Source organism: Macaca thibetana, chromosome 4 (assembly GCF_024542745.1).
Source record: "Macaca thibetana thibetana isolate TM-01 chromosome 4, ASM2454274v1, whole genome shotgun sequence".
NCBI lineage: Eukaryota > Metazoa > Chordata > Mammalia > Primates > Cercopithecidae > Macaca > Macaca thibetana.
In genome coordinates this window covers 48,238,158-48,264,532 of record NC_065581.1, presented here as the reverse complement: position 1 = coordinate 48,264,532, position 26,375 = coordinate 48,238,158, and the positions used below count along the sequence as shown (strand labels likewise).

General features: G+C 39.1%; 1 long non-coding RNA gene across 1 annotated transcript; it reads left to right on the top strand.

Moving 5' to 3' along the window:
• The first annotated feature begins 328 nt into the window (after positions 1-328).
• LOC126952102 (uncharacterized) lies at positions 329-19,084 on the top strand. The gene is made up of 4 exons (XR_007724793.1): positions 329-598; positions 2,148-2,213; positions 18,157-18,304; positions 18,597-19,084. It is a non-coding gene; the product is annotated as an uncharacterized LOC126952102 (long non-coding RNA).
• The last annotated feature ends 7,291 nt before the right edge of the window (positions 19,085-26,375 follow it).

Below are 26,375 nucleotides of genomic sequence, written 5' to 3'. Positions count from 1 at the left end.
ATTTTGAAAGTGGGCCAACTCATTTTTAAATAAAAGGCAATTAGGTTACCCCACCTCATTTTTTCTCACAAAGTAATATGCATAGCCATGTAGGACAATGCAAATTTTCCAGACAGATTTGGAATGAGCTGAATTATCTTCTCTCCTCAAATTGATTAATTACTCTAGGTTTCAAAGAGGAGGAACTTCCTGGTACTTCAGTTGAAAAAATTTAAAAGCTTATGTTTAAAACAGGAAATCTGTGAAGTGAAAGAAAGGAAGTGAAGGAGAGAGAGAGGGAAGAAAAAAGGAAGGGAAAAAGGAATCCTTATTTGACCTGCACCCCTTTAGAACCCAAAGTTAGTTCTAGTCTCCTCAGCTTCTTTGGATACTCATTTTCCTGCTCTGGGATTTCTACCTTTCTTCTTTCCCAAACTCAAAAACACAGTAACCATCTTGCTTTTAAGACATATCATATCATGTTTTTCAGTTTCTGATGTTGCTGCCAAAGGCAGTCAGCTCATTTGACTCTTATCTACTATGCTGCATTTGAGATTTGTCAATACCATTGAATACCAAGGAGAAGGCAAGAACCCGTAAATATGGCTGCACCAAAAAGGTAAGCATTTTGCGTGGTCCCCGTGATTTGGATAAACTAATCCAACAATTAATGTTGTTTTCCATTTAGTGAGCCTTCTTAAAATGAAACTTAAAAGACTTGGCTTGAACAATGTATGTGTGTGTTAGTTCAAATGGCAGGCAAACAACATGGATTATGTAAGTATAGACTTTCTGTGGTTAAAAATTCAGAAATTTAACACAATGTACTTAGACTGTTACCAAGGCCTCTTAAAAACATCCAATCTATTATTTATCACCTTATCTTCCCTACCATTATTTGAGAAACATTTTGGTAAAAGTAATTTATTTCATTTTTCCGTCTCTTTTTCCATTTTTTTCAAGTTACTGTTTTACATATGATTTATTTATATTGGCTATTGTGGCTCTCAGACATCACAAGGCTTATGTTTATGCATTTAAATCTTCTGGGACTCCACCAAAGCAACTGTTTTCATCTCATTTAATATTCATCCTTTCTATACCAATGAGTTTCTTAGGAGACTTTCCACAAGGTCCTTGGAGCTAGTGCATTTTCTTACAATAATATCTTGAAATGATTTAGGACTTGAAATAATCATAAGAAAAAAAGAACACAAAGAAAGATTGTGAATGAGATATATAGCATGAATGAGATCATTAAAAATAAATACGTTTTAAAAGATCATGTCCATACATACAATTTCTGTAATTTAAAAAAGTTTCAGTAAATATGGTATTTAAAGTTTTGTTGTTTGTTTGGTAGGTATATAGAAGGTGTAAATATTCTACGAGATGATTGCTGGCTTTTCCAAATCTCTTAGTTCACAATCCTGGCAGAAATGGTTGGGGTAATCCATCTTTGAGGACTAAACTGAAAATATTAAATATCAGATCTTAAAGCTTTTAAAGTGGTAGGCTTGATTTCAATTTGCTAACTCCTTTATTCAATGTGACATTTTAAAAATGGCTTTTCTAAAATTTACTCTTCCTTACCCAGGGATGAATTAAACCAATTAAGTGTATATACATGGCCCTTTCCAAAACTAGAATTCCAAGATTGTTCACAACAAAAAATAAGTGAAGTGGAATTTTAATAATCTATTCAAAGGCCCCAACCTGTGTAGCCCATCTATATAGTGCTGGTTTCTTTAAATAGAGAAAATTTATTGAAAACAAAAATGCCTTGACTAAATTTTACATTGAAAGATAAAAGGGAGACCCACGAAGCCTGGGATTTTCCAGATAGAAGGTGCAAAATTTCTATCTGCCAAGTGCATGGGATCTTTGAATAACTATGGTCAGCTAAATGCTACAAGGTACACAAGTCTCAGCAGGAGTGAAGGCAGTTGATGTCTGTCACTTGAATGGTTATCTGCAAATTATTAGGTTTTAGTAATAGAGTCTGATTTCGATATTGTTGCAATTTATAAGTTGCGTCACTGATCTGCGTAAGTACATGGAGTCAACTCTTATTATTCATAGATATTTATGTATGAATTTGCTTAGTTGTTAAAATTTATTTGTAACTTCCAAATCAATATTCATGGCACTTTCTTGGTTATTTGCAGACATGCATAAAATGGTGAAAAATTTGAGTTGCTTGACGTTCACATTCTCTGCTGAGGTTCAATGAGGTAATGCTCTGCTTCCTTGTTCTGGTCCTCATCTGTAAGCAAGTGTTCTCTTTGAGGTCTATTTAGTGCTACATTTTTTCACGTTTTTGTGCTTTGTGGTGGTAATTTTGCTTTTGAAAATGTTCCTGGCTGGGCACGGTGGTGGCTCATGCCTGTAATCCCAGCACTTTGTGAGGCCGAGGCTGGTGGATCACTTGAGGTCAGAAGTTCCAGACCAGCCTGGCCAACATGGTCAAACCAGTCTCTATTAAAAATGCAAAATTAGCTGGGCGTGGTGGCAGACACCTGTAATCCCAGCTACTCTGGAGGATGAGGTAGGAGAATCACTTAAACTGGGGAGATGGAAGTCTCTGCAGTGAGCAGAGATCGCGCCACTGCACTCCAGCCTGGGTGACAGTCTATCTCAAATAAAGAAAAAAGGAAAATGATCCTAAGCCCACAAGGGTTATGATATGCCTTACAGAGAAAATACTTTGCATTAGATAAGCTTTATTCAGGTAAGAATTATAGTGCTGATGATCATGAGTCCGGTGTTAATTAAATGAGGTGTCTTAAAACAGGAACACACATAATACAAGGTTATATGTGATCAGTTGATGAAAATATTGTGACCTGAGACTCACAGGAACCCAACTCTGTATTTTCCCTTTGAGCAACTGATCAACATTTGCTAATTCGGTATTCACTGCAACTTTATGGAATAAAACTACTGCAAATAAAGATAATCCACAGCATAACATAATGTTTACAATAAATTAACTGGCATGAAAAATTTATTATTTTTATTATCTATTTACCCTTTTTGAGAGAAAACTAAAGAGAAGTTAGAAGTACTGAGAATGATACAAAAAAGGCCACGTAAGTACTACATAACATTATCAATGAACAACATTTTGTTTTCTTTGTTTAATCTTTTATTAAAAAAACATGACACATTGCGGTGGCTTACGACGGTAATCCCAAACTTTGGGTGGCCAAGAAGGGCAGATTGCCTGAGTTCAAGAGTTTGAGACTGCTCTGGGCAACACGGTGAAACCCCATCTCTACTAAAATACAAAAAATTAGCTAGGTGTGGTGGCACGCGCCTGTAGTCCCAGCTACTCGGGAGGCTGAGGCACAAGAATTACTTGAGCCCCAGAGACGAAAGGTTTCAGTGAGCCAAGATCGCGCCACTGCACTTCAGCTTGAGTGTACAGAGTGAGACTCCATGTCAAAAAAAAAAAAAAAAAAAAAAGAAAAAGAAAAAGAAAAGAAAAGAAAAAAAAAATAAAACATGACACAAAACATGTAAAGTGAAAATTCCCCTTGCTCCATTATGCTCCTCATCAGAGACAACTGCTATGATGAATTTGTTTTTCATCTTTTTTTATATTTCAGTATACTTATGTATCCATGAAGCAGGCATGCTTACAAATGAACTAAGGCATTGTCCTACCACTTGCCATTTTCGTTCAGCCCTTTGCTTTTTTTTGGAGACAGGGTCTCACTGTGTCACTCAGGCTGGAGTGTAGTGACGCGGTCTTGGCTCACTGCAGACTAGATCTCCCAGGTTCAGTTGATCCCTTTGCCTCAGCTCCCCAAGTATCTGGGACTAAAGGCAAGCATCACCATGTCTGGCTAATTTTTTTGTATTTTTTGTAGAGACGGGATTTTGCCATGTTGCCCAGGCTGGTCTTGAACCCCTGAGCTCAAGTGATCCACTTGCCTCAGCCTCCCAAAGTGCTGGGATTACAGACGTGAACCTCCATACCTGGCCCAGCCCTTTGCTTTTGACATCTATCTATGATGATCTGAATAGCTTCATCTCATTCCTTTTAATGGTTCTATAGTATTTCATCACATAAATATACCACAGTTTATTATCCATTCTCCTATTGATAGGTATTTTGGTTATTTTCAATTCTTTTTAATTTCTTTCTTTCTTTCTTTCTTTCTTTTTCTTTCTTTCTTTCTTTCTTTCTTTCTTTCTTTCTTTCTTTCTTTCTTTCTATTTTAGCAGAGCTGGAATAAGCATCCTTAAATTTGTATCCCTGTGTACTTTTGCAAGAGTTTCCTTAAGCATATGTACCTAAAAGTGGCACTGCTGGATTAGGGAATGAATGTATTTAGTTTCAGCAGGTATTTTCAATTGGTTTCCAAATGTTTGTACTTTACATTCTTATACTCAGTCCCTGACAACTCAAAAGAAAACTATAATAGTTATATTAGTCTTTCTGGAGACCCTGTTCATGTAGCACTAGGCTGGAAATCTTCAGCCTTTCTGAGGGTGGAAAGTGAGGCTTCTTAAGTTTATCTAAGAAACATCTAGGTTTTACCACATAAGGCTAAGAACTATGTGATCAATAAAATTAGACTTTTGGGCCAGGTGCCATGACTCACAACTGTAATCGTAATACTTTGAGAAGCTGAAGCAGGAGGCTTGCTGGAGCCTAGAAATTTGGGACCAGCCTGGGCAGCATAGTGAGATCCAGTCTCTATAAAAAACAACAACAAAAAATTAGCCAAGAGTGGTGGCATGTACCTGTGGTCCCAGCTACTCAGAAGCTGAGGTAGGAAGATTGTTTGAGCTTAGGTTGAGGCTACAGTGAGCCATGATCACATTGCTGCTCTTTAGCCTGTCTCAAAAAAAAAAAAAAAAAAGACTTTTAAAGATTATTTAAGACGTGGAAAATGTTCACAATATAATGTTTAATTTAAAAGGAGCTGGGCACTGAAGAGGGAGGAGGCAGAGAAAGATGGTGGAATAGAACTCTCCAGTGATCATTGTCCCCATAGGAACATCAAATTTAGCAACTATCCACACAATAAAGCACCTTTTGGAAAAACAAAAAATCAGGTGAGCAATCACAGTACCTGGTTTGACTATCATGGCAAGAAAAGAGGCACTGAAGAGGGTAGAAAAGACAGTCTTGAATTGCCTACACTCTCTCTCCCCCATTCACCAGAAGCAGCTCTGTAGTGCTGAGAGAGATTCTATGTCCTTGGGGGAGGGAGAGAACAGTGACTGTGGGACTTTGCATTGGAACCCAGTGCTGCCCTGAACTCACAGTGGAATGCAACACAGGACAGGGTTAAGCTCGCACCCATGGAGTGAGCAATTAAACCAGCCCTGGCCAGAGGGGGGAATTGTCCCTATCAGTGGTTAGAACCCGAGTTCTAGCTAATTCCACTACCATGAGCTGACACACTCTGGGGTTATAAATAAGCTTGAAAGGCAATCTAGGTCACCAGGACTGTAATTCCTGGACAAGTTCTGATGCTGTGCTGGGTTTGGAGCCAGTGTACTTGGGGTGCACACAACCCAGTGAGACATCAGCTGGTCCGGCCAAGGGAGTGCTTGTGCCATCTTTCCCCCAGTTCCAGGCAGCACAGCTCACAGCTTTGGGAGAGACTCTTCCTCCTTGAAGAAAGGGGAAGGAAGACTAAAAAGGACATTGTCTTGCAAACTTGAGTACCAGATCAGTCACAGTAAAATGAAGGACCAAGCAGACCCCTAAAGTCCCTGATTCCAGGCCTTAGCTCCTGGACGGCATTTCTAAACCTGCCCTGGGCCAGAAGGTAACCCATTGCCCTGAAGGGAGAGTCCCAGGACTGGCAAGATTTATTACTTGCTAACTAAAGAGCCCTTGGGTCTCGAATAAACATCAGTGGTGGCCAGGCAACACTTGCCGTGAGTGTGGAGCCATGGTGGCTACAGGGAGAGACTTCTTCTGCTTGAGGAAAGGAGAAAAAAGATTAAAAAGAAATGTGTCTTGTAACATTTATGTCAGCTAAGCCACAGTAAAGTAGAGCACCTAGTAGATTTCTAACATTCCTGACTCTAGGCTCTGGCTTCTGGGCAGTATTTGTAGACCCACCCTGGGTCAGAAGGGAACCTGCTATTCTGAAGGGAAAGACACAAGCTTGGTTGGGTTTACCACCTGCTGACTAAATAACTTTTGGGCCTTGAACAACCATCAGCAGTAGCCAGGCAATAGTTACCACAGGCCTTTACCAACTCCTAGTAGTGTTCTGGCTTCAGGTCTGACCAAGCACAGTCTCAGTGGTGGTGGCTATAGCGGTGCTTGTGTTACACCTCCCTCAACTCCAGGCAGCATAGCATGGAGTAGAGACTTCATTTGTTTGTGGGAGAGTAAGGGAAGAGAACAGAGACACTACCTGATAATACAGGAAATTCACCTGGGTCTTTCTCAAGACCAATAAGTTGGTATCTATATGAGTCTGTAAGAGTCTGCATCATGGGGCTGGAGGTGTCCCCTAAAGCAGATACAGCTACAGTGACCAAACACTTACAACACAATACTCAATTCACTTTGAATACTTGGAAAGCCTTCTCAAGAAGGATGGGTATAAATAAGCCCACACTATGAAGATTACAATAAATATCTAACTCTTGAATGTCTAGATACAGATGAATATCTGCAAGCATCAAGACCATCCAGGAAAGCATGACCTCACCAAACAAAGTAAAAATGGCCGTAGAGACCAATCCTGCAGAGGCAGAGATCTGTGACTTTTCAGACAGAGAATTCAAAATAACTCCTTTGAGGAAGATCAATGAATTAACAGATCAATGAAAGATCAAGATAACACAGAGAAGAAATTTAGAATCCTTTTCAGATAAATTTTAAAAAGAGATTGAAATAATTTTTAAAACTCAAGCAGAAATTCTGGAGCTGAAAAATTCAACTGATATACTGAAGAATGTATCAACTGATATACTGAAGTCTCTCAACAGCAGAATTAATCAAGCAGAAAAAAATTAGTGAGCTTGAAGACAGACTATTTGAAAATATAGTCAGAAAAGGCAAAAGAAAAAAGAGTAAAAAAAAAAAAAAAGAGTAAAAAGAAGCAGACCAGGTGCAGTGGCTCACACCTGTAATCCTAGCACTTTGGGAGGCCAAGACAGGTGGATCACCTGAGGTCAGAAGTTCGAGACCAGCCTGGCCAACATGGCGAAGCCCCACCTCTACTAAAAAAATACAAAAAATTAGCCGGGTGAGGTGGTGTAATCCCAGCTACATGGGAGCCTGAGGCAGGAGAATCACTTGAACCAGGGAGGCAGAGGTTGCAGTGAACTGAGATCACGCCACTGCACTCCAGCTTAGGCAACGAGAGTGAAACTCCATCTCAAAAAAAAAAAAAAAAAAAAGAAAAGAAAAAGAAGGAATTATGCCTATAAGATTTAGACTATAGCCTCAAAATGGCAAATCTAAGGGTTATTGGCCTTAAGACAGAGACACCCAGAGAGAGAGAGAGAGAGATCAGGGTACAAAGTTAATTCAAAGGGATAATAACGGAAAACTTTTGAAACCAAGGAAAAGGTATCAATATTCAAGTACCAGAATAATACAGAACACGAAGCAGATTTAATCGAAATTAGACAACTTCAAGACATTTACTAATCAAATTCTCAAAAGTCAAGAATAAAGAAAAGATCCTAAAAGCATCAAGAGAAAAGAAAATAACATACAAAGGAGCTCCAATATGTCCGGCAGCAGAGTTCTCAGTGGAAACCCTACAGACCAAGAGAGAGTGATATGGCACTAATATGCTGAAAGAAAACAATGTTTACTAAAGTGCTGAAAGAAAACAACTTTCATTATAGGATCCTAAAGCTTTTATCCAGTGAAAATATTCTTCAAATATGAAGGAGAAATAAAGATTTTCCCAGACAAACAAAAGCTTAGGGTTTTCATCACCATCAGACCTGTCCTACAAGAAGTGCTAAAAGGAGTTCTTCAATCTGAAATGAAAGGATGTTAATGAGCAGTAAGAAATCATCTGAAGCTATAAAGCTCACTGGTAATAGTAAGTACACAAACAAATCCAGAATATGATAACACTGTAATTGTGGTTTGTAAATAACTCATATCTTGAGTAAGAAGACTAAAGGATGAACCTATCAAAAATAATAACCACAACAACTTTTCAAGACGTAACATAATAAGATATAAATAGAAACAGAAAAAGTTAAAAATGGAAGGATGTTGTTAAAATGTAGAGTTTTATTAGTTTTCTATTTGCTTGTTTGCTAGTTTGTTTATGTGATCTGTTAAGCTGCCATCAATTTAAAATAATAGGTTATAAGATAATATTTGCAAGCCTCATGGTAACCTCAAATTTAAAAACCTACAACAGATACATAAAAAAATAAAAAGCAAGAAATTAAAACATACCACCAGAGAAAATCATCTTTGGAACAAGAAGGACAAGAATAAAGGAATGAAGGGAGGAAAGGGGGAAAAACGAAAACAAAAACAAAAAAACCATAAAGCAGCAAAATGGCAAGAGTAAGTCCTTACTTATCAATAATAACATTGAATGTAAATGGACTAAACTCTCTAATCAAAAGACAGAGTAACTGAATGGATAAAAAAATGAGACCCAATTATTTTCTGCCTACAAGAAACACACTACACCTATAAAGACACAAATAAACTGAAAAAAAGACATTCCAGGCAAACAGAAACCAAAAAAGAGCAGGAGTAGCTATATTTATATCAGACAAAATAGATTTCCAGACAAAAATCATAAAAAGAGACAAAGAAGGTCATTATATAATGATAAAGGGGTCAATTCAACAAGAGGATATAACAAATACAAATATACATGCATCCAACACTGGAGCACCCAGCTATATAAAGTGAATATTATTAGAACTAAAGAGAGATAGATCCCAGTACAATAATAGCTAGAGATTTCAACATCTCAGTTTCAGCATTGGACAGATGATCTGGACAGAAAGTCAACAAAGAAACCCCAGTCTTAATTTGCACTGTAGACCAAATGGGCCTAATAGATATTTACAGAACATTTCATCCAATGGCTGCAGAATGCATAATCTTCCCCTCAACACATAGGACATTATCGAAAATAGAGCATATATTAGACCACAAAATAAATCTTTAAAAGTTCAAAAAAACTAAAATTATATCATTTCCTCTCTGACCGTAATGGAGTAAAACTAGAAATCAATAACAAGAGAAACTTTAGAAACTATTCAAACACATGGAAATTAAACAACATGCTCCTAAATGACTCAAGGGTCAATAAAAAAATTAAGAAGGAAATTAAAAACCTTTTTGAAACAAATGAAAATGGAAACACAAGATACCAAAACCTATGGGATATAGCAAAAGTAGTATTAAGAGGAAAATTTATAACAATAAGTGCCTAAATTTAAAAAAGTAGAAAAACTTCGAATAAGCAATCTAATGATGCATCTTAGTGAAGTAGAAAAGCAAGAGCAAACGAATCCAAAATTAGCAGAAGAAAAGAAATAATAAAGATCAGAGGGCTGGGCGGGGTGGCTCACGCCTGTAATCCTAGCACTTTGGGAGGCCGAGGTGTGTGGATCATGAGGTCAGGAGTTCAAGTCCAGCCTGGCCAGCATAGTGAAACCTCATCTCTACTAAAAATACAAAAATTAGCTGGGCATGGCAGAGGGCACCTGTAATCCCAGCTACTCGGGAGGATGAGGCAGGAGAATCACTTGAACCCGGGACGTGGAGGTTGCAGTGAGCTGAGATCACGCCACTGCACTCCAGCTTGGGGAACAGAGTGAGAATTCATCTCAAAAAAAAAATCAGATAACAAATTAATGAAATTGAAATGAACAAAAATGCAAAATATCAAAGGAACAAAAGGTTTTTTTAAAAGATAAAATTGACAAACTTTTAGACAGCCTAATTAAGAAAAAAAGACCCAAATAAACAAGATCAGAGATTAAAAAGGAGACACTATGCAGGACACCATGACTCATGCTCGTAATCCCAGCACTTTGGGAGGCCAAGGAAGGCAGATCACTTGAGCTCAGAAGTCCTGGACCAGCCCAGGAAACATGGTGAAACCATGTCTCAACTAAAAATCCAAAAATTAGCTGGGTGCAGTGACACATGCCTGTAGTCCTAGCTACATGGGGGACTGAGGCAAGAGGATTACTTGAGCCTGGGAGGACAAGCCTGCAGTGAGCCATGTTCGTGCCACTACACTCCAACCTGGGCAACAACGTGAGACCCTGCCTCAGGGGGAAAAAAAAACAAAAAAGAAAAAGTAGACATTATAAGTTATACCACAGAAATTCAAAGGATGACTAGAGACTACTATGAGTAACTATATGTCAATAAATTGGAAAACCTAAAAGAAATGGATAAATTCCTAGACACCCACAACCTACCAAGAGTGAACCATGAAGAAATTCAAAACCTGAACAGACAAATAATAAGTAACAAGATCAAGGCCATAATAAAAACTCACCTAGGTAAGAAAAGCCTGAAACCTGATGGCTTCACTGCTGAATTTTACCAAACGTTTAAGGAAGAACTAATACCAATCCAACTCAAACTATTCTGAAAAATAAAGGAGGAGAGAATACTTTCAAACTCATTGTATGAAGCCAGTATTACCCTGATACCAAAACCAAAGACACATTAAGAAAAGAAAATTACAGGCCAGTATCTCCAATGAACATTGATGCAAAAATCCTCAATTAAATTCTAGCAAACTGGTTTCAACAACACATTAAAAAGATTACTCATCATAAGCAAGTGGAATTTATCCCAGATATGCAAGAATGGCTCAACATGCATAAATCAATCAATGTGATACATTATATCAACAGAATGAAGGACAAAACCATATGATCATTTCAACTGACGCTCAAAAAGCACTTGATAAAATTCCACATCTCTTCATGATGAAAACCTCAAAAAACTAGGTATAGAAGGGATATACTTTAACAAAATAAAAGCCATATACAATAGACCCACAGCTAGTATCATATTAAATAAGGGGAAACTCAAAGTCTTTCCTCTAAGATCTGAAACAGGAAAAGGATGCCCACTTTCACCATTGTTATTCAACATAGTACTAGAAGTTCTAGTTAGAGGAATCAGACAAGAGAAAGGGCATCCAAATTGTAAAGGAACAAGTCAAATCATCCTTGTTTGCAGATATGTGAGCTTACATTTGGAAAAACCTAAGACTCCACCAAAAAATGATTAGAACGGATAAACAAATTTAGTAAAGTCAGAAGATACAAAACTAACAGAAAAATCAGTAACATTTGTATATGTCAACAGCAAATAATCTGAAAAATAAATCAAGAAAGCAATCCCATATACAGTAGCTGCAAATAAAATAAAACACCTAGAAATAAACTTAATTAAAGAAGTGAAAGCTCTCTATAATATACAAGTGAATGATCTCTATAGTGATATAAATCATTGGTGGAAGAAATTGAAGATGACACTAAAAAATGGAAAGAAACGCCATGTTCATGGATTGGAAGAATCGATATTGTTAAAATGTCCATACTACCCAAAGCAATCTACAGAGACAATGTAATGCCTATCAAAATATCAATGACATTCTTCACAGAAATTTTAAAAAGTCCCAAAATTTATGTGGAACCACAGAAGGCCCAGAATAACCAAAGTCATCCTGAGCAAAAGGGAAAAACTGAGAATCACATTACCTGACTTCAAATTATACTACAGAGCTGTAGTTACCAAAACGGCATGGTACTGGCATAAAAACAGACACACAGACCAATGGAACAGCATAGAGAACCCAGAAATAAATTTATATATCTACAGTAAGTTCATTTTCAACAAACTTTCCAAGGCTATACATTATGTACAGGACAGTCTCTTCAATGAAAGGTACTGGGAAAACTGTATATTCATATGCAGAAGAATGAAGCTAACTCCCATCTCTTGCCATATACAAAAATCAAATTAAAATGGATTAAGGACTTAAATCTAAGGCCTCAAAGTATGAAACTACTAAAAAGAAAACATTGGGGAAACTCCAGGACATTGTTCTGGGCAAAGATTTCTTGAGTAATAACCCACAAGCACAAGCAACAAAAGCAAAAATGGACAAATGGAATCACATCAAGTTTAAAAGCTATTTACAGCAAAGGAAACAATCAACGAAGTGAAGACACAACCCATTAAAGTGGGAGAAAATGTTTGTAAACTATTCACTTGATAAGTGATAACCAGAATATGTAAGGAACTCAACCAAATCAAAAAGAAAAAAATCTAATAATCTGATTTTAAAATGGGCAAATCAGGCCGGGTGCGGTGGTTCATGCCTGTAATCCCAGCACTTGAGAGGCCAAGGCAGGAGGATCACTTGAGGTCAGGAGTTTGAGACTAGCCTGGCCAACATGGTGAAAACCTGTCTCTACCAAAAATCAAGAAAGTTAGCTGGGCATTGTGGTGCACACCTGTAATCCCAGCTACTCAGGAGGCTGAAGCACAAGAATCTCTTGAACCCAGGAGGCAGAGGTTTCAGTGAGCTGCGAATGTGCCACAGCACTGCAGCCTGGGTGATAGTGAGACCCTGCTTCAAAAAAAAAAAAAAAAAAAAAGGCAAATGATCTGAATGAACTTTTTTCTCAAACAGAGACAAGCAAATGGCAAACAGGTATATGAAAAGATGCTAAACATCATTAATCATCAGAGAGATGCAAATCAAAACTGTAATGAAATATTATCTCACTCCAGTTAAAATGGCTTTTACCCAAAAGACAGGCAATAAGAAATGGTGGTGAGGATGTAGAGAAAAGGGAACCCTTGTACACTGTATTTGGGAATGTAAATTAGTACAATCACTATGGAGAACAGTTTTAGAGGTTCCTCAAAAAGCTAACGGTAGAACTATGGAACTACCATATGATCCAGCAATCCCATTGCTAGGTATATACCCCAAAGAAAAGAAATCTGTATATCAAAGAGATATCTGCACTATCATATTTATTGTAGCACTAATCACAATAGCCAAAATTTGGAAACAACCCAAGTGCCCATTAACAGATGAACGGCTGCAGAAAATGTGGTACGTATACACAGTGGAGTACTATTCACCCATAAAAAAGAATGGGAGTCCACCATTTGCAACAACATGGCTGGAACTGGAGGACATTATGTTAAGTGAAATCAGTGAGTTACAGAAAGACAAACTTCACATGTTCTCACTTATTTGTTGGAGTAAAAAATTAAAACAAGTAAACTCATGGAAATAGAGAGTAGAATGATGGTTACCAGAGGCTGAGAAGAGTAGTACAGAGGAGGTGGAAATGAGGATGGTTAATAAGCATAAAAACATAGTTAGATAGAATAAGTAAGATCTAGTATCTGATAGCACAACAGGGTGACTACAGTCAACAATAATTTATTCTATATTTACAAGTAACTAAAAGACTATAATTGGAATTTTGTAACACAAAGAAAGGATAAATGCTTGAGGCGATGGATAGCCCATTTACCCTGAAGATTATTACACACTGCATGCCTGTCTGTACCAAAATATCACATATATCCCAGAAATATATATACCTACTATATACCCATAAAATTAAAAATTAAAAAAGAAAAGGAGCAGAGCACAAATCTATTTTACACTATGTCTCGGTTTTGCTCATGCATATATGTCCAATAAAGAGTAAAAGGAACAATAACAGTAATAAGAATGATAACAGTTGTTCTTATCCATTTTTTTTTCTTTTTCCATTACTGTGTTTTCTAAATTTTCTCAGAAAATGATTTTTATAATCAAGGGAAAAGCAAATAAATATCAAAATAAATAACACTAAATACACGAGAAAGTCCTAGCTTTCATTAAAATTTCAAAACCCCAATACACAAACCAGCAGTATCCTATGATTACCACCTCTATTGCTTAGTTCTGGAAGAAAACATGTTCAAGAGATGAGTCAGGTGAATATATTCTATTACCAGTTTGCATTTCAGCCCCTAATTCTTCTCCTACTCCAGTCAGTCCAACTTTTACTCAACTTTCAAGGTTAAGTATTAAGTCAGTAACCTACAAACCATTTTACCAGACTGGCACAGTGAGATGGAAGAGTGCAAATCTTACTAGCAAAAAATGGGAATTGTCCATCAATAGAGGACTGATTAAATAGATGATAGACTATTATTGACATAAAAATAATATTGCATTCTCATAGGTACTGATATAAAATGATCCGTAAGTCATAATTTCAAGAGAAAAACAAATTTGTAAAACAGAATTTAAGCATATGAAACTCTATATCTAGCTTGTCATCTCTCTCTATATAAATATATATACATTTACATATATGTGTTACAAAGCATACACAAAAATGCATAGAACATTTTGAAAGGATATTTCTCAAATAGTTACTAGTTTCTGAGGATAGAAGCAAGATTTTAATGTGCATGTGTATGTGTTAAAAGAAGACTTGAACATTTTACATTTCTGAATTTTAAAAATTATTTACAATGGAATTGTATTATGTTTCATTTGTATAATTATAAATACTTTTAAAAGCAAAAAGGAAATGCATTTGAAAAGGATAAATGCCTCACAAATTCATAGAAAACTAGAAAATGAAAAAAGAGTAAAAAAGAAAAGGGATATGGAAACGAGAAGCCAGGTATAAAAAGAGACAGTACTCATTCATTTAAAAAATTACTTATTGGGGCCGGGCGTGGTGGCTCACACCTGTAATCCCAGCCCTTTGGGAGGCCGAGGTGGGTGGATTATGAGGTCAGGAATTTGAGACCAGCCTGACCAACATGGTGAAACCTCGTCTCTACTAAAAATACAAAAATTAGCCAGGCGTGGAGGCGCACACTTGTAAGCCCAGCTACTCAGGAGGCTGAGGCAGGAGAATCGCATGAACCTGGGAGGCGGAGGTTGCAGTGAACTGAGATCACACCACTGCACTACACCCTGGGTGACAGAGTCAGACTCCATTTAAAAAAAAAAAAATTACTTATTGAGTGCCTTTATTAAGGCAGTTGAAATATGCTAAGATGAATCCACCTACCTCGTCTTTCTAACCTGAATGACTTCTTTCTTTTAGATTAAATAATTTGCTTATCTTCTCCTTTGGAGTCTTACATTGTCCTCTGACCCGTACCTTTTTCCTTTTAATGGTCATGTTTTGCTGTCAGAAATTTTCAATATTATTTGCAGCTAAACCTAAATCTCTCCATCTGGACTAGGCAAAATCAAAACTTAGAGTCTATTAACTGTCCTCAGTCCTAGACTGTGGCTACTGCAGAGATTTGTGAATTGCTAATATGTTAGATTGTTTCTGCCTTTTCCCCTGGACAGCCACCTATCTGGGAAAGGGTGTCATTTGTGTGCTTTTCCCTGTGTCTCTCTTCCTTCCTCTGAACTCTAAGCTTGTCCCTGGGCACATAGCAATTTCTCCCAGTGGAGGGAGTTGTAAAAGTCCCTGGATCTTTTTCTTTTTCTTTTTTGTTTTTGTTTGAGCTGGAGTCTTGCCCTGTTGTCCAGACTGGAGTGCAGTAGTGTCATCCTAGCTCACGGAAGCCTTGAACTCCTGGGCTCAAGTTATCCTCCCTCTTCAGCCTCCTTAGTAGCTGGAACTACAGGCATGTGCCACCACGTCCAGTGGTTTTTGGGTCTTTTGGACTGGAAAAAAGTGGTTTCCAGGCTGAATCCAGCCTCTATGGATTATTTGTATCCCACTCTTAAATCCTCACCCAAGCTTTGGCTGCTCAGGACTTTACCGGCTAATAATTCCATGACCACTTCTGCATGGACAACACAAAAATAGCCAATCAGCTCTTCAAATTTTCTGCCATTGTCACACATCTGATCAAGGGGAGCTGTGACATCTACAGAATTTTTGGCGTATGCCTCCTCCTCATCACCCTCTTTTAGCATACTCTCCTTAGCTCTCAGGCGGCCTGTGATCTTTTAGTAGGTTGGCAATAGCTATCGCTTGTTTGGTTTGCCTATCATACTTTCTCATCCTTCTTCTTCAGGTAACACCACTCGTGATTTTTGTGTTTAAGTGTTCCCTTTCTCTTGTTGTTCTGGTGGGACTTCCCTCTCTTCATGTGCAGCAATGGTGATACGACACAAGCAGGGCAGTCAGTCTTATTTGAAATTTGTGTATGGCCACATGTAAAAGAAGTCCTTTTTGTGTGTGGGCTCATGGCTAGGACACCCCTAAGCCATTTTCTCCACCATGTGATACAGCCCATGTGTGGAATGAAACCAAGAAGAAACAAACAGAAATGGGTGATGGAGGGAGACAGAACAAATCCTAGTGTCAAGAAGTCCCTCTCTATAGGCCCTGAGGCGTGGTTCCTGCAGCTTACATTTCAGTCCTGCGAGTTTCCCCAATACCCTTCCCAGATAACAAAGCCAATACATTTCCTTTCCACCCTTAAACTGGTTTGGATTAGGTGCCTGTCTCCTGTGACCTAAGAGCCCTGATTAATACAGCCATCTGCTACTGAGCTGCTCCATCATTGCCTGTCCTCTCTGCAGAGTCCCATTTTCAGATGATTCTATATCACTCTCTTCCACCCCTTCCATGGTTGGCCCTATCTCTTCTACTGCCCTTTCTCAGGCTCTACTCCCCTCTTTTCAAAGTTGGCGGTTGGTTGGTGGGGGGCTACGATAATGGCAGTTGGTACAAGTTTCCTTCTAGGGAGGAATACGTAATTGTCGAGAAGATGAACTTTCAGGATCTGGATGAAGGAGAACAGGCAGATAACAGGGAGAAAGTATGTCTATTGCTCTCAGGCTGAAGAGGTAGGGAGAATGGTTGGTGGGGGTGTTAAGGAATGTCCTATGAAATAATAGAAAATTGTTCAGTTCATGATGGGACCTCTGCTGCAGTTATTGGACTCACAAAATGCTTGCATATGAATGACATTTGTGTGGAAACTACTAAAAGGGCTAGACATTCTGTAATCCGGAAGCACATGTGGGTGGATGGCAGTAGAGAGTGAACTCAGGGAATCTGCAGAAATATTGGGTAATACCTGCATATGTATGCAGATTTAAGATTCAAAACAAGTATTACCCAATATTTCTGCAGATTCCCTGAGTTCATTCTCTCTACTGCCAGCAAAGTGTGAGAAACCCCTGACAGCTTCCTTAAAAAAAAAATACCTTGTTAAATTTTACTTCAACAATCTTGTAAAAGGCTGTGTCTTGGTGTTAGTTTGAATTTGTTCCTGGGACAAGTTCTCTAAAACAGTAACTACTTTTGTTAACATGTGAAAGCAGGCTGTTAGGACTAATCTCGTCAGCAAAGAAAACCGTAGTATTTATATGACAAATAAATCCTTAATGGCATCTGGAAACCTAAGGCAACAGAAGCCGTTTGATTCTCTCCAAAGTGGCACACGGCCAGGAAATTCACTATAAGATAAGCTCATATGTTTCAGGCTGCTGGATTGGTGGGCACTGGGTGCCTGCTGGCTCTTAAGCTACCATCATGTGAAGGAAAAACAAGAAAGGGCTAAGGTAGAGGCTCATGAAAAGTGGCCCTTTATCTCAGTACAGCTACTGCTAAGAGGGGAAAGACTGAGGTCCAGGTAATCTCCACTGCTCTATAAAATCTGGGTCTTTACTCCACAAAACAAACAAACAACAAAAAATCCACAATGCTGAGTAGTGAACAGACAAGACCCTAGGAATTGAGTCAAGTGAGTGAGAACAAAGGGTTAAATGCTTCTCTTTGGAATGTAAGGAGAAAAGAGAAATGGGGCAAAATAATTTGGGATCATAAAAATTTAGTGAGAATGAATGAAGAAAAGGTCAAATTTTGGTTTCTATCCTTAAACCTTGGTTGAAAGATTTGGTACAGTTTGGTAATACTTGATAGCTATTTTTATATGCAGGTCTGTCTTTTTTATTTACTCCAAAACTTCCAATTCAAGCAAACCACATCCATGGCAAAAGATTCCTGTTTCTCCAGGAGCTTGACCAAACCATGACTGGTTTCCTGGTGTCACGAGACCTTCAGTTTAAGCAACATAGCTTTAGAGGAAATAACCTTTCTGGCATTAAATTAGCAACCTAAAAATACGGCAATGATGGTATGCAATACTCCCACTCGCAGACATCTTTGGTCTTTTCCGGTTTTTCTAACAACTCTTTTTTTTTTTTTAAGACAGGGTCTCACTGTCATACTGTTACCCAGGCTGGAGTACAGCAGTGTGATCATGGCTCACCGTAGAGTTGAATTCCTGGGCTTCAGCGACCCTCCTGCCTAAGCCTGCAGTGTAGCTGGGACTACAGGCTCATGCCATCATGCCCAGGTAATTACTTTTTTTTTTTTTTTTTTGTAGAGATGGAGTCTTGCTTCATTGCCCTGGCTGGTCTTGAACTCTTGGCCTTAAGCAATCCTCCTGCTTCCATCTCCCAAAGTGATGGTGATACAGACAGGAGAGAGGGAAATACTGGGCAGAAGAGGGTGGTTCCCTGGCAAAGGCCCCACCCTCAAGCCTGGATACCCAAGGTTCTAAATGAGAATAGATATTCCTGCTTCGTACCCAAAAAGTTGCTTTTTGACCCACCATGCCCCCTAACGTGCATCCATATAAACCTCAGGCTCCAGAAGCTGACCAGCAAGCCAGCAGACCAGCAGATGGATGGAGGAATGACGCGGCAGAAAAAGGGAAAAGAGGAGGAACATCTGAACACCAAAAGGAATTAGGCTGGGGGCAGTCTGAAAGGAGACTGGTCGCCAGGCGGCCCGACCCCAGGGGAGGATCATTTTCCCACTCTATCCCTGCTTCTGGCTCCCCATTTATCCTGCTGAAAGTCACCCCCATCTCCACCTCCACCACTCAATAAAACTTCGCATTCATCCTTCGAGTTCGTGCATGACCCTATTTTTCCAGAAGGCTGGACAAAAGCCCGGGAACAGAAAGCTGTCACTCTGGCCCTCTGCCCTTGCAGAAAGGCAGAGGGTCCATTGAGCTGATTAACACTCAAGCCATCTGTGGAAGGCAAAGCTGAAAGAGCTTTGTAACACTGGGGTTGCAGGCAACCACCTCTAGACTCTACTGTGGGGCTGGAGCCCAAAGCGCTCTTCCGCTCTTCCGGCTATACACCTGCTGATCTGCATGCTCCGCCTCTTGCAAGAGGTTTGAGCAGCAGGGTAAATGAACAGGCAAGCCACACTCCTGTTGCACATCCTGTGAAAGGAATCAGGGACTGGTTTCAATGGAATTACAGACATGAGCCACTGTGTCTGACTCATTTATCTTAAATTTAAGGGGATAACAATGCGGGGAGTTGGAATCTAGAGGAACCACAATAACTTTGATTTCTAGCTGTGAGGAAGAACATGCCTGCTTCCCAAGTGACCATCCTCCCAGCACTGTGATATCTGTGAGATCAAGGGCTCCAGAGATTATAGAGACAGCATTTGGAGAGTGTCAGCGTCCAGGTTGACAGCTGGACATTTCCTGCTAATGTGTTCTAGGGAGAGTTAGCCTCTGCCATCCCCTGCATGGCCAACATAAATGAATAGGGTCTGCTCCAGATATGAATTACTTTTCCATTTAGCATGGGGAGGCAGGCAGGTTTACTGGTAAGTGAATGTGGGAGTTTTAGATAGTAAAATATCATAAATAAAGGCAGCAGAGAGGAGTAGAAAGAGCATGGATGGGCTTTGGAATTAGATAGCCCCGAGCTTAAATCTTGCCTTCACCACTACTAGCAGTTATATATAATTTGTTAAAAGGAGACACAAAATTCTCGGAACGAAAGTCCTAAAAATTCGTTCTTCTGTTAATTTTTAGAATCTTGCAGCTCTTCCCCTGCACTGATTCATTGCAATCATTTCACTCTGGCAAGTATTTACTGTCTATACAAACCATTTGGCTATCAGTAGATGCTGTTGCATGATCTCGATATATTTATCATATCTAGTATTTTTTTTTCTTTTCCCATGATTAGAAAATAAGCTAAGTGAGAGCAGAAAGAGGAGACTATGTCTTACACCTCTTTGTATCCTCTTCAGCGAAGAAACGTCCTTCACTCTTGGGACTCTATTGACCGTTCCTGGATATTTACCATCTCTGGACTGCAACACTAAACACCAGTAATACCTGCCAGTCATGATGACCAGTTCCCACCCCTCAAATACCCTTACACATTTCCAAAGGTTTCATAAGGATGGTACAAACTTTGGTTGAAAATCACTACAGTGCCCAATATATAGTAAATATATATTTGCTTAGCATACATGGTTGTTTTGTTAGTTTCAGAGAAAAATTTCTGTCGGAAATTTATTTTTTTAAACAAAAATGCTTACGAAATTGGTTCATTTGACACCATTTCAATCCTAGTTCCACGTATTGTTTTTTGTGGGTGAAAAGGTCTGTATGTCTATGTTGCAGGTTGCTTTCCCTGAGGTCTGAGGAAGATATTAGTGTGCAGGAAGTTTATTAGGGAGTGCTTTTTTGGATCAACAATAGTGGAAGGAAAAAAAAGGAAGTAAGATTAAGCAGAAGAAGTTGGACTGTAATGCAGTTTCATCAAAAGCCTGAACTAAGCCCAAAAATAGCTCTGAAACTGAAATGGCCCTTCAGAGTTGTACCAAGCTGGAACAAGGGGACGAGATGTTACTATTCCCTGTCAATCAGTGATTGGGTGTAGACTATTTTAGAAATAGGGCATGAGCTGGCATGAGGCAACTCTCTTCAGCAGAAGGCAGGCATGTAAGAGAGCTGCAAGCTGAGGGCTGTCTGTGGGCAATGCTCCCAGAGGCTGGTGGAGTAAATAAGTTTATCAGTCCTGAAGGGGTATGTTGGAGTGTGCATCATCACAGCATGTACTACAGTATGTATCAGTTTATCTGCACACAAATGAGACCTCAAATCGCTGTAATCAAAAAATGTTAAAAACAAGTTACTCTTCTACATAAAATAAAAGTCAAAAGAGAGTTAGCTCCAAATAATATGAAGGTTCTGTTACTAAAAAATAAACAAACAAAAATGCCAGGGGAATAGATGCTGTGGTCTGAATGTTTGTTCCCGCCTCATATTCATGTGCTGGAATTCTAACCCCCAAGGTGGTGGTATAGGATGTGGGGCATTTGGAAGGTGGTTAGGTCATATGGATGGAGTGCTTATGGATGGGATTAGTGCCCTTATACAAGAGACCCTGGAGAGCTAGCGATGTAATGGTCCCTTCTGCAGTGTGAGGTTTCAGTGAAACATTTCTGCCCATGAAGGAAGCAGACTCTCACCAGAACCCAGCTGTGCTAGCAAACTGATCTTGGACATTCTGGCCTGTTATAAAAATAGACAGTAGAATGGTATTGTAAGAAATAAATCTCTGTTGTTTATAAGTCACCCTGTCCATGATTATTTGTAATAGCAGCCTGAACAGAACAAGACAATGGGTATCAGACAACGGATATTAGAGGGCAGCAATGTCTATGAAGTTTTATGGTAACATATCAACTTTCTGTGTATATATGTATAATGTTCATAAAATGTTAGTTTTAAGGCCTCTCTCAGAATTTCTCACACTTGCAGAAAATCTCAGCAGTACAGGAACAGACTTTTAAAAAATTGCTGGTTTTTCCATCTCTGCTTGTTTTTATTTCCCATTTTATTATTTGGATAAAGCTTGGTTATAATTAATTTCTTAAAAACCTTTATTTAAATTGACAAATTAAAATCATATGTATTAATTGTATACTTTTAAAAATATATGTGTACATTGTGGAATGGCAAACTCAAGCTAATTTATATACACATTACCTCACATATCTTGTCTTTGTGGTGAGAACACTTAAAATGTACTCTCTTGGCAATAGTTGAGAATACAATGAATTGTTCGTAACTATAGTCACTACATTGTACAATAGATCTCTTGAACTTACTCCTCTTGTGTAACTGAAATTTTGTACCCTCTGACCAATATCTCCTCAGCCTTCACCATCCCCTGCCCCAACCCCTGGTAACCTCTATTCTACTGTATATTTTCATGAGTTAAACTTTTTTAGATTCCTCATATAAGTGAGATTGTATAGCATTTGTGTTTCTGTGCCTGGTTTGTTTCACTTAGCATAATATCCTCCAGCATTCCAGTGTGTGTGTGTGTGTGTGTGTGTGTGTATTAATATATATGTATACCACATTTTCTTCATTCATTCATTGATGATATTTAAATTTATTCCATATCTTGTCTTGGCTATTGAAAATACTGCTGCAATGAACTTGGAAATGCAGATATCTCTATGACATACTGATTTCATTTCCTATTATATATACCCAGTAGTGGGATTGCTGGATCACATGGTAGTTCTACTTTTAATTTTTGATGAACGTCTATACTGTTTTCCATAATGCCTGTACCAATTTTCATTCCCACTAACAGTGTGCAAGGATTCCCTTTTCTCCATATCCTTGACAACATTTATTATCTTCTGTCTTTTTTTTTTTTTTTTTTTGAGACAGAGTCTCGCTTTATCACCCAGGCTGGAGTGCAGTGCCGCAATCTCGGCTCGCTGCAAGCTATGCCTCCTGGGTTCACGCCATTCTCCTGCCTCAGCCTCCTGAGTAGCTGGGACTACAGGTGCCTGCCACCATGCCCGGCTAATTTTTTTGTATTTTTTTAGTAGAGACAGGGTTTCACCATGTTAGCCAGGATGGTCTCGATCTTCTGCCTCTTTTTTTAAGACAGTGTCTTCCTCTGTTGCCCTAGCTGAAGTGCAGTGGCATGCTCATAGCTTGCTTTGGCCTTGACCTCCCTAGCTCAAGCAATCCTCCCACATCAGCCTTCTGAGTAGCTGGGATTGCAGGTGTGCACCACCACGCTTGGTTAATTTTTATATTTTTTGTACAGATGGGGTTTCACCATGTTGCCTAGGTTGGTCTTGAACTCTTGGGCTCAAATGATCTGCCCATCTCTGCCTCCCAAAGTGCTATAATTACAGGCCTGAGCCACCATGCCTGGCTTCTTTGACTTTTTGATAATAGTCATTCTAACAATAGTCATTCTAACAGATATCTAACAAGATATCTCCTTATGGTTTTAATGTTCATTTCCCTAATGATTAGTAATTTTGAGCATGTTTTCCATATACCTGTTGGCCATCAGTATGTCTTATTTTTTATTTAATTTATAAAGAAAAGGAGTTTATTTGGTTTGCGGTTCTACAGGCTATTGGTTCATGGCAGCCAGCAACTACTTGGCTTCTGGTGAGACCCAGGAAGCTTTTACTCATGGCAGGAGATGAAGAGGGAACAGGCATGTCGCATAGTGAGAGCAAGAGCAAGAGAGAGAAGAGGAGGTGCCAGGCTCCTTTAAATAACCAGATCTTGTGTGAACTCATCACTGCACTCACAACACCAAGGCATTCAAGTGGGATCCATGACCCAAACACCTCCCACTAGGCCCCACCTCCAACACTGGAAATCACATTTCACATGAAACTTGGAGGGGACAAACATCCAAACTATACCATTTACCTCTGCCCCCTCCCCCAAATCTTATGTCCTTCTCGCATTGCAGAACACAATTCTCCCTTCCCAACAGTCTCCAAAATTCTTAACTGATTCCAGCATCAATTCAAAGTCTAAAGTCCAAAGTTTCATCTGCGACTCAAGGCAAGTTTCTTTGACTTATGAGCCTGTAACATCAATATAAGTTATTTACATTCAAGATACAATGGTGGCACAGGCAATGGGTAAACATTCCCGTTCCAAAAGGAAGAAATTGGCCAAAAGAAAGGGGCAACAGATCCCACACAAGTCTGAAACCCAGCAGGGCAGACGTTAAATCTTAAAGCTCTAGAAGAATCCTTGACTCCATATCCCACATCCTGGGCACACTGGTGCAAGCTGGGGGCTCTCAAGGCCTTGTGGCTTTGCAGGATGCAGCCCTCATGACTGCTCTCACTGTTGGAAGTTCAATGCCTTCAGCTTTTCCAGGCTCAGGGTGAATGCTGCCAGTGGCTCAACCAATCTGGGGTCTGGAGGATTGTGGCCCCATTCCCACAACTCCACTGGGCAGTGCCATAGTGGGCACTCTGTGTGTGGGCTGCAACTCCACAGTTCCCCCCAGCACTGTCCTAGTAGAGTCTCTCTGTGGGGATTCTTCCCTGTGGTAGTCTTCTCTGCCCACCACAGAGGACACCCAGACTTTCCCATACATCCTCTGAAATCTAAATAGAAGCTGTCATGCCCCCTTCACTTTTTTATTCTGTGTACCTGCAGGATGAATACCACAGGGACCACCAAGACTAACAGCTTGTGTCCTCCTGAGCAGCAGCCTGAGTTTTACCTTGGGCTCTTTAATGGTTGTAGCTGGAACAGCTAGAATATAGGGAGCAATGTTCTGAGGCTGAGCAGGGCAGCAAGCCTGAGGCCTGGCCTCTGTAATCATTCTTTACTCCTAGGCCTCTGGGCCTGTGATGGGAAGGGCTACCCTGAAGATTTCTAAAATGCCTTTTCCCCATTGTCTTGACTATTAGCACTTGGCTCCTGTTTAGTCATGCAAATCTGTCTAGTAAGTGATTGCTGTACAGTGCTCTTGAATTTCTCTCCTGAAAATCTTTCCTTTTCTACCACATGTCCAGGTTGCAATTTTTTTGCAAACTTTTACACTAAGCTTCCTTTTTAATAATAAGTTCCAACTTTAAGTCATTCTTTTACTCCCACATCTGCTCATAGATGCAGCCATGCCAACTTTTGAACACTTTGCTATTTAGAAATTTCTTTCACCAGATACTTCAGGGCATCAATCTTAAGCTCAGCCTTCCACAGATCCCTAGGGATTTACAATGCAGCCAAATTCTTTGCTTAGGTGTAACAAGGGTGACTTTTGCTTTAGTCTCCAATAAGTTCCTAATTTCCGTCTGTGATGTCCTCAGCCTGGGCTTCACTGTCCATGTTTCTGTCAGCATTTTGGTCACAATCATTTAACAAGTCTCTGAGAAGTTCCAAACTTTCCCGTTTTCTTCTGAACCCTCCAAACTCTTTCAACCTATGCCCATTACCCAGTTCCAAAGCTACTCCCACATTTTCAGATATCTTTATAGCGATACTCTACTCCTTAGTACCAATTTTATGTGTTGCTATAAAGAAAATACCTGAGGCTGGGTAATTTATAAAGAAAAGAAGTTTATTTGGTTTATGGCTCCACAGGTTGTACAAGCATGGGACCAGCATCTGCTCAGCTTTTGGTGAGACCCACACAACTTTTACTCATGGCAGAAGGCCATGTAAAGGGGGAGTAGGCCCCTTTAAAGGGTGAGAAGACCATGTAAATGGGGAGAGGGCCCCATGTAAAGGGGGAGAAAGTCATATAAAGGGGGAGCAGAAGGTCATGTAAAGGGGGAGCAGGTGTGTCACATGGCAAGAGTGGGAGCAAGATCCATTTGTATGTCTTCTTTTAATCAGGTTATTTCTTTTCTTAGTATTGATTTGTTTGAGTTCATTATATATTTTGGATAGTAACCCTTTATCAGATCTAGGGTTGCAAATATTTCCTCTTATTCTGCAGATTGTCTGTTTACTCTGTTGAATATTTCACTGGCTGTGCAAGAAAACAATTCTTGTTTTTAGTTAGATGTAATCTCATGTGTCTATTTTTGCCTTGCAATTAATGTTTGAATTGTGTACTTTTTGCTTGACAGCTTACAATCTTGATAAATGCTGTAACCATATCTATTTTGTTCATGCCTGCACCTGCAGCATCTAGTTCAAGGCCCGGAATGTAGTAGGAATTCAGTTAATGTTATTGGAAATAATTAATATGGAGTAGCATATATCTGCATGAGTCATTAATAACACTAATAGCTAACATTTATCAACTGTTAATATGGGCTTGGTGTCACAACTATCATCTCTTAATCCTCACAACAATTTTATTAGGTAAGTACTGTTGTTATCCTATTTTATACTGAGGAAACTAAGGCTCAGAAAGATTAGTAACTTTGACATTATGAGTCAACTCATAACTTTTATTGCTTTTTCTAGCTTGATGGCACTGTCTAGAATCTTCAGTATAATGTTGAGTAAAGGTGGTGAGAGTGGACATCCTTACCTTATTCTTGATCTTTGGTGGAAAACATTCAAACTTTCACCATAATGTAAAATATTGGCGGTAGGCTCTATTTCTAGTTTGCCAACAGTTTTTGTCATGGTGTTGAATTTATTAAATGTTTTTCTGCATCTCTTGGTATGATTATGCAGTTTTTCTTTTTTTAAGTAACACCAAAATTGAGAAATTAATTTTTAATACCACTTTTCAATAACACCAAAATCCATGAAATACTTATGAATAAATTTTGTTTAAATTTATGTTGAAGATCTATACCCTAACAACTACAGAACATTCCAGAGATATATTTAAGATCTAAAT